Source organism: Pseudopodoces humilis, chromosome 23, assembly GCF_049639895.1.
Source record: "Pseudopodoces humilis isolate 2021_Gansu_Grassland_sample_001 chromosome 23, ASM4963989v1, whole genome shotgun sequence".
NCBI classification, from domain to species: domain Eukaryota; kingdom Metazoa; phylum Chordata; class Aves; order Passeriformes; family Paridae; genus Pseudopodoces; species Pseudopodoces humilis.
Genome location: NC_142222.1, coordinates 711,139 through 721,271, shown reverse-complemented (window position 1 = coordinate 721,271; position 10,133 = coordinate 711,139).

The following is a 10,133-nucleotide window of genomic DNA, read 5'->3' as shown; positions in this document are numbered from 1 at the left end:
AAACGATGTGTGAGAGCTGTGCCACTCAATGCTATGCCAGAAAATTCTGCCTTTACATTCTTCTTTGCATTTTCTACTTTGTAACAGGGTTAAAAAATTCTCTTTGCATCCTTCCCTTTCTTATTAACTTCTTCTATAGAACATGGAATCTTAATGTCTAGTACTATAAGAAAGAACATACCTTAGTAGAAGTTTATTTGAATTCATTGGGTTCTAAGCTTTTAGTATTCACCCTCCTCATTTCCCTGTGCTTGGGACTGCTGAAATCTAGGAAGGGTCATGTAGGGATTGGATATGAAAAATCAGATTTGGGATAACCAGAGGAGAAACATCTTTCCTTAGGAGAATTGTTAAAAGGATTGGCTGAGGTACAGCCATTCAGGGAACTGCTTAATCACTCCAGTTGCTCATGCAGGACCTGTTTTTTTACTCAGTTGAAATCAGTAATAAAACTCTCTCTGTACCATAAGAACAAGAGAGAACCATTCATTCCTCAGGTGGACCAGAGATTAACTGAACAAGCTCACTGGGCACTCCTTCCACAAATATTCTACGGGGCTTGGAAGGTTTTTCCTTCAGAAAACAAATTCTGCCCATATTTCCTACTTTTGCAAAGACACTTCTTCGTCTGCCACATCAGGAGTGCAAAAACAGGTTGCTTTCCTTGCATTAACTTTGATGAAAGAGGTGCCCTTTCAGAGCAGACTTTGACCTATTCAATGCTGCCATCTTGATTTAAATTTTGTTTTGTTTCTGAGTGTTTGATGGTCTGCAGCCTCAACAATCAGCTCTCTACAATTTCCAAGTGAGTCACATTCTGTGTCTGATGTTATAATATACATCATATCAGCAAGATTCTGCATGAGCTCAAGAAGTCATATTCCTGAAAACATTTACAAATCAAGCTCTGGTTGTAAGGTTGCTCCTCTGAGATCAGGGTATTTTGAGTCTTCAAAGAACAGCAGTTCTTTGAGGCAAAAACAACTGAGGCAAAGTTGATGACAATGAGGGCTGTCTTCCCTGCTTCATGGAACCCAAAGAGATGTTCAACTGTCCCAACATTTCACAGGTTATTAGTGAGCTCTTTCTAACTCCCTTTTCCTAACTAATATAACTATTCTCTGAGATATCTCTTGCAGCAGTGCTGCACGTGACAGCACAATAAATACAGTACTGCAGCCCCTGTAAACACTCAGCATCTCAGATTTGTTAGGACTTCCCTCACATCTGGTGGTTTCTGATGAAGATAGAATTAATAACAATAATAACTATTACTGTTCCCAAATATCCCAATATCTCATTGACTACCATCAGTCATCTTTTACACTGATTTGGCTTTTCATTTCCCAAATAAAATTTGTTTGGTTTGAATATTCCCCCAAACTTTGCAAGATGGCAACTCTAGTTTTTTTTTGGTTTGTGTTCTGATTGCTGACTATTCCTTTAAGGGCTTTAAGATATTCACCATTAACTGCAGCCCCTTCTTCACTGGCTTATTTCAAAATGTTCCTGATAAAGTGGGGATAACAACTGTACTAAAAGCAAAATAAAAGATCTAGGCCTTGTCCCTTGAAAACATGCAAATGAAAGTAGGATCCCAGGCCTGTCTGGACTCTTTGAGTTTCTGCAGATTTAAGGTACGTTTAAAGCAGCAGTTTAGTGTGGAAAGTGCAATGTTTTGTTTGCCATGTCCTGCTCTCCAGTGGCAGATTGGATGTCAAGTAATGGCAGGGCAGGGCGGAAAATTTCCCAATCTGACCATCTGAGGGCAAAAATGAAAGTTAAGGAGAGTGCTAAATTTGCAGAGACATGCCAGTAAACCCACTCCTTCCTGTCTGCTTGCTGTCAGTTAGGCCAAACTCAGACATGCAGAAAGAAAATAATTCCCTCATCAGTCACCCTCTCCAAAATTCCCAGGGATGAGGAAGTGAGGGAGGACCAATGCCATCTGGCAAGCAATAGCCAGACTTTGCTGTGCCTGGCTGCACGTTGGCTCAGGCAGAAGTGATTGCTGACACCTCCTCTCACCCCCGAGATCCTCAGCCACAGCTGCAGCAGCAAAGACAAAATTACTGCAAAAAAAGAGAGCAAAATAACAATTAGCAGTTGACTGGGCCTAAACCCTGGTGTCCTGCACATGGCCATCACAAGCTAGGCTGTGTCTTGCCCATCATTTCACTCCACTGAAGATGTCCCTGTGCGGAACATAAGGAAAAGCTGTCATCTGGATTGGGAAAAGGTATAGAACAGTCTTTGATACTTGTGCTCCTGCAATCCATGCTTGCCACAGCTGAACAGAAAAAAAAAAAAAAGATTACTGTGTGCAAAAAGAGTTTTATGCTTGAAAAATAACAGTGAACTGCAGAGCTGCAAATATCTTCTTTAGTAAAAGCATGGTTGGAAGAAGAAATGCCAATTGCAGTAACAGAGCACTGGCTGAGGCCAGTAGAATCTCTAACCAAGGGCAGGTAACAGAGGAGATTTGAAGAACAGAATACTGAAGTATAGAAGTAACTTGAATTCTGAATCTAAAAACTTTGGTGTTTTTACTTCAAAACACACAGCACTGTTGGAAAAACTTCAGTAAAACTTATGTGCTTCTCTTTATTGGTGACCTCTGAGTCTCTTTTCCTTACACCTGCCTTTATCTACTCAGTTGTTTCTTGCACATTCAGGTGTCACACTCTGGACACTGTACCTTAGTCTGCACAAAACCAAAGCATGCTGACCAGCTTTCCATGTCTCCTGCATGGAGACAAGCGTTTTCTCAGGTAATTTTATGCCTCTGCTTTATCTATATGCACTGTTTTACTACCTCAATTGTTTTTAAGAACTCCTTGCTAAGCACTACACTTAGGCCAGTCTTGCCTATGTCTGCACAACTTTCAGTGTCTGTGAATTACACCACATTTTCAAAACTTTCCATGAGAATGAAATTGCCGCCCCTCTGCCCTTCCCAATAAGGAAGTGGTGCCCAGAGGGTGTGGGGTGTGAGCTTACAGCTCCTTCTCTAGCAACTATCTACCTTCCCCTATTAAAAAAGACAATGTCCATGGCACATTCTTCATAGTATTTTTAGTCAGTTTCCCTGGATGCTAACTATGAGCAAAAGCAGGGAGCACAGTGCCTGTGGAATAGCAGGCCACATAACGTTCTCAGTCTCACCTGAGAAAGTGGCCTGGGAAATCATAAGGAGGAATTAAATAATCCTCAGAGATAGAAGACAGCCTTGCAGGTGCTGTTTGTCAGTTTCTTGTTTTCTTGCAAGAGAAGGTCAAGGGGTGGTGTATTCCACTGACCAATGATGGTGATGTGTTAGTTCACTAACCAATAAGAGTTTTACCTTTTTGTACTTTCACATATTGGTCTATAAAAGAAGATCTGAAGTAATAAACTTTGCTCTCCTGTTCAACGCACAAAAGAGTCTGTGTCATTCTCGCCGTTCCCAATACAGCGACAAGTTGCCATTGATTTCGAGCTGCACATCCAGGTCAACACTTACGCAATGAAATACAGACAATTTCCCCATTTGGTCTCTGTGGAGCATCCCAGAACACAATCTTCTGCCATGCTGCAGCAACTTCCAATTAATGGAGTGAATCTTTGAACTAATTCAGGAAATTTTGCCTCCTATCACAAATCTAAATAAAGACTTCCGTCTGAACATATCTTCTCACTACATCTTCTCCTTTTTCTAATTTGCTAGTTGATCATCCAGTGATTGTATACCTGGAGAAACATTCACCCTACCTTGTCAGTCAGCAGGGAATGAGCAGTTTTTGCCATGCAAGCTCACTTCAGGCAGCACTGTTTACACCTGGGGCTTACCTGCATTCCTGGTGCTGTGGTTCTGTCACATACACAAGGTGTTCTTTGGGAATGTGGGCACACATACTCTGATTAATCCTCCTTCGTTGAATAGAACAATTGTTTCTTCATGTGGAACTGACCAGCAAGCAAACTCAGCACGCAGGGGAACCTGAGGCAGTTGCTGAGATAGGGTACTGTGAATAGTGCTGGCGTTTGTGGAATATTCCTCTAACATGACTCCTGTAATTGAAACAATAACAACTGATATAATGCACAGGTTCACAGAAGGCAGGTTGGAAGGGACCTCAGCACTTCTTTTAGTTCAACTTCCTGCCCAAAGCAGGGTCAGCTGTGAGGTGAGGGCTTGATCTAGAATGGTCTTGAACCCTTCTGAGGAAGGAGACTGCACAACAACCTGTGCAACTTACTCTGCTGCTGGGCTGTCCTTGTGGGGATAAAACTTCTCCTTATACCCAGCCTGGACTTCTCATTTCAACTTCTGCCCATTGGTTCTCATCTTCCCATCCCTGCAAAGAGCCTGGCTCCATCTCCTCAGTGAGCTGAAAGCCGCTGTAAGGCTGCTCCTCTCCTGGCTGAACAAGCACCATTCCTCCAGCCTCTACTCATGAGGCAGCACCATGGCCCAGCCTCAATCACCTTGATGGTCTCCACTGAACTCCTTCTTTGTGTACAGGAGGCCTAAACTGCACTCAGCAGTTCACCAGTAAAGGATGCAAATACTCCAATGGTGCTGCTTTTCCTTCACTCTCCTGCAGGAATTCCAGGTTAGGAACCTACTATCTAGCTTGGTTTTCATTCAGTGAGCAAACACACTGCTGATTTAGACAACTGTTGACCACAGCGACAGAGACAATGGTCTTTGAAGCTACATTTGGAATGGGGGATATCACTTGGGAGTTTGAAAAGTCACCTACTGAAAATACAAAAATACAAAGATGTGGAAGAATATGTGTTGACAAGATCAGGTTCTAGAAAGTGATGGGTGGCTTTATGGAGCGGGTTAAGTCACAGGGGTTAATCTATAATAAACAGTCCTAGTACACACATCAAAGGATTGTTACAGATTAATTAGCAGGTGCTATTATTAGCCATAACGATTTTTGTCTCCATTTCTGAAAGGGTAAGATGCAAAACAATTACTACATTCAGTCTAAAGGTTTCACACACCTCTTGCAGCAGGAGTTGTTTGGACCACAGCCTCCAAAGCAAGAGGAGCTGATGCAGACTGTGTGTATCACTTAAGGGACAGAAAGAGCAACTTTTTTGGTCAAAAATACATTCTTGCCTCACCTTGTTTTTATGATGATTACTTTCCATTTAGTCATCTGCAACTTGGCAGAAGGGAAAGTGAAGGGGAATTTTCTGTGACTTACAAGACGTTCCATTAGGGCCGGGGAGCTCAAGAGACCTCTGTGACCAATACAAGCTAAAAACCACTATGACATTTCCTTCTTTCTTCTCATGCACCAGCTTCGAAGACTTAATTGCAATCTGAGAATTCTCCAAAAGAACTGCTCCTCTTTTTAGTGTTTTTGGAGATAAACAGTTTCTGTACTTCCATGAGTGTCAAAGCCCTTGTCCAATGTAACAGCTCTGATCCCGATTTTCTCCCATGTTTCTGCCTTTGAACTCCTATTTCTTTTTAATGGAAGAGTAAAGCTGCATGTGTGAAAGTCAGATGACTGGCACCCTGCAACAACTTCACATTTGTGAGAAAAATCCTCATCAAGTTAATGTCTTGATTTGGTAGAACGACCATTGCAGAAAAGGTGACTTCTCAAGTTTCTGCCCACACAGTGTCTGACACCTTTGGAAAAGGACGTAAGAAATGACAACTTGTGCATGGTTTTGGTAGGGTCTTGTCTTCTACCCAGCTAGATGATAGTTCTTCAGGAAACACCACCACATCTCTGACTAACCAGCAAATTGAGTGCACTGTGGAGAAGGAAGGACCCAGGCCAGTGGTGAGACAAACAAAACACTGCCCAACAAACCATCAGCTCATTTTTAAATAGACAGCTGGATTTAACACTAATAAAGTTGAAAACAAGAAAAAAGGAAGGCAGTTCTTCAGCACTAAAGGCAGCAGCAAGACTTTTAATATTTATTTTTCCAAAAGAGCATATGAGCATGGGAAAAGAAAGCAACTAATTACTGGACAAAAATTTCAGAATTATTTCTGCCTTCCCTTCAACATTGAGTGATGAATTGGGGCTCAGATTCCAAGCTGATTTATGAAGGATGTATTTGCCTTCAGCATCACACTACCTTTTGAATTTATCCACTCAGGCTGCTGCAGACACTGTTTCGTAAAACTGGACACACAAAGCTGTTTCACTTTTAATTCTGGAAACCATGATTGAGCACAGGCCATTCCTCTTGAGTACTCCAGACAGTGAAAAATGGTTTAAGATGGTGAATGCTACTGAAGTACACAGGAGTCTTTCCCTTTGATTCCAGTGGCTTTGGCTCAGAACCCAAGAACAGCATGGAAAGTAAACATTCTAATAAGAAATTTTCCAGACTGAGACAGAATTTGATAGAGCACGAAGGCAAGATTTGTGTCTCTCATTTAACAGACAGTCCCTATGAATTCCAGAGGTTCTTATGAGTGTAACAGAGTTCCATGGAGCAAAGCTACATAATTTTGAGCTGTGATTTCTTTCAGATACTTATAAAATTGAAAACACTTCCTAAGTAGTAAATAAATAAGGCCCTCTCCATATAGTGCAATAAAGTGAGCAGTTTACAGGTTCAGTACTGTACCCAATCTGTTCCTTTCAAAGCCTCATTGTTAGATCAAAGGGTTTATTGGTTCTGTTCCTCTCTCAACCAGACATGGATTACATTCAATTTACTTTTTATGCTAAATACCACTCATATTGTGTACATTCTTTGTATAATTATCTCAGCTATAAAATCTGCACCTTTGCTTATGAAGATAATGAAGTTAGAGTGCAGGGACTGGCTCTCCATCTCAAATTTCATAATAAACCCTAGATGCCTTTTCACTGCACTTAATGAATTAGAAATAACCAGACTTGGCATAGTGTCACTGTGACATCCCACAGGCTCTATTCTGTCAGCTGGGAGAAGGATTTGGAGATCTCAATATTTTAAAACCATGTTTCTGAAATAGTTGTAAAATGATCATCACCATGTCAGTACCCCCTAACTCAGAGCCATGCTAGTGGAGAATAAGCAATTTCCTGCTGCTTATTCCCTTGTTCCAAATCAAGACATTAACTTGATGAAGATTTTTCTCACAAATGTGAAGTCCCAACCTGTCTGAGAGACACCGTGTGCCCTTTGATGGTTTCCCAAGTTAAGCACCTCAAAAGCAATTGAGAATTACTTTAGAAATCTTGGCCAGAAAGCTGCAATGTACTCTGAGATACTTCCAGCTAGGAAAAGGACAGACTCAACAGAGCTCTTGGGGGAGAGAAAGCTCCAAGACTCAACAGGTATGTGCATTCTGTACTGTAAACTGTGGTTAAACACACCATTTCTGTGACCTCTAGAAATGGGAGGGAAAAACAGAAAATAAAAGAGAAAGCAGCCCTTGCAGTTGCACAATTGTGGAAACAAAAATACTCTGTTTTTATGCATGAAAAGTCAGTTCTCAGATTTACTGAGTATCAGGAAGGTGGCTCCAAAATACACAAACTTTATCTGTGCCCACCATAATGATATAATATTTTCCAGACTAACTTCTATTTGACATATGTTTTCAGTTTTCCTTGTTCCTTGTTTCATGCTAGCTGAGACACAGCCCACTTTCTGTAGATGAAATGACTTCTAAGAAATTGAAGCAAGGCTGAGAAGATCCCAGATCCTGTGTGATTTTATTTAATGCAGAACATGAGTCAACCTCATCGGCTACAAGAATTTATTGTCAATTTTGCATGTTTTAAAATCCATTCTGTAGAAGTGGAGAAAATTAACCAAAACACCAGCAGTTTTAAACTCCTCTCAACAAGAATGAATACCAGAGATGGTGCAAAAAATAAGGTGTAACAATAAAAAGATATTAAGTGCAGTGTTTTTTCAACAGATGATGCTGAACCCCAGCAGAAGGAAATCCACAGGTAGTGAGACCATTCAGTCTGAAGCTGTGCAGCTGCAGCTGCGAGAAAATATTTTATTTGGGGTAGTGATATAGCCTCAAGCTGTGCCAGGGGAGGTTCAGGTTGGGCATCAGGAGGAGTTTCAACACAGAAAGGGTTGTCAAGCACTGGAGGGGCTGCCCAGAGAGGTTTGGAGTGCCCATCCCTGGAGGTGTCCAAGGAAGGCCTGGACGTGGCACTCAGTGCTCTGGGCTGGGGACAAGGTGGGCACTGGGCACAGCTGGGACTCCATGGGATGGGAAGTCTTTTGCCTGAATGATTCTGTGAAGCACCCAAACCAAGCTGGCTCAGAAGCTGCTGATTAAAAAAACAAAAATCAAGTGAATCCTTTTCAAAATGGATTCATGCAGAAGATAAAGGCAAATTCTTCTGGGGGAAAAGCCACCCAGGTTGATAGTTACAGAATGAGTAAGTTCAGTGTCCACAGTGAGGACAGCAAACAGCAGTCCCAGAACCAGTCTCTTCTCTTCTGCAAGTGAAGTGAGCAATGCCAGGGACCTCTCCCCAAGTGACAAACACAAACACTGTTAATTTCTTAGGTGCAAGTGATAGATGCCTCCCTCTGCTTCTAAACTTTCAAAAACTATTTTAAATATCAAACACAATTATGAGGAAAACAGAAAATAGCCTTCAAAGAGCAGGGTTTTTTTAAAGTTAATGTGTCTGCCCTGCTTAATCACAAGCTGAAAGGAGTACTTGATGACTAGTGTATACTTCAGTTAACACTATTTCATAAAACCTGGCTTGACAGAAGTATAAGATAAATTAATCAAATAATTCAAAAGTTGAAAGATGCACCAGCTGGCTGGTGCTCCAGCAGAGGTACACCAGCTCTGAGCAGCAGGCAAGGCTGCAGGAAAGGGACAGGCCAAGTGGGCAGTGCAGGTCCATATTCAGTAGTGCTATGGGTCAGGGACTTGTTTTAGACTGCTCTGACCAAGACACTGCTCGCCTCAAATCACCCCTGCTCTTTGGGGTGACACTGAGGGACACTGTGGAACATAAAGCTCTAAAGACTCATTCTTACAGTTCAAGGTCAAGGACTCTCACAATGAATAGATGTTATGATATTGAGTATTTAAGACTCACAGATGTGCTGCCTTGATGTTCAGTTTGCAGCTTATCAAAGCTTTATATGAAGGCACAATTTATAATGCCAAGTTAAAAGCTATTACAAATAAGAAACTGTTTCCTTTAAAAAAGATGTGAGAGAATATTATTTGTTTCTCCCAGAAATAGTGTGTATTCCTCTTCCTTACAGCATCACGGTAAAGAGTACTTCCTTATGATATTTGAAAATGAGCCAAACACCATGGAGGAGAGGTTTTTGTTTAGCATCAAGTCCTCATGCTCAAGTGTCCCTAAACAAAAAGTAATGCCTGTGACATAACCCACCACGTGAGAAAGTTTACAAAGTACTAAAGAATGATTTAAAGAATATTCCATTACTGACAAATGGTGCTAAGCAAGGCCTGGCCTGGGTTGGAAATATTCTATTCAGTACCCACAGGGCTCAAATGACTTTTGGTGGCAAGTCTGAATGGAAATCAGTAACACTTCTGACACAAGAATGTGATCAGAAATGTATTTGTCTCTGGCCACGTGAAGGGCAGAATGCTATCCTGGATATTACATAAAACATTAATTTACAATTTTGTCCATACCAAAACTTGAAATTAATAAATGAACTACAAAAATAAATAAAAGGGAAAGATTTTCACTACACAGGAAGTTTCTGCATGAGGCTCCAAGCCTGGTAATAACAGAAGTGGTCTTTACCATTTCTCTGTAGACTTAAGAGCAGGAACATAAACACTAGAAATACTTTGACCAACCCACTGCTACTGCTCCATCTTTTGTCATGTTACTTCCATATTTGTAATGTACAGATTATTCACACACAATTTCAGCTTTAGATGTCCAAGGCCATGCATACACAAAACAGAAATTAAAGCACCAGTGTTGGTTAGACTGGATGTTGAGAAGTCCGTAAAGTGATTTAAATGACTCATTTCTCCATGCTTCAAGAATGTAAAGCATGATATCACTTTATAATCAGAAGTCTCCCAACTGTCTTTCCTTGTTCTAATGTTTGTCTTGCTCTTACATAACAAGCCTCCAGTGAAACCATCGCTACTTTAATCAAGAGTTGCCTGCACACAACTTTTGAACTGT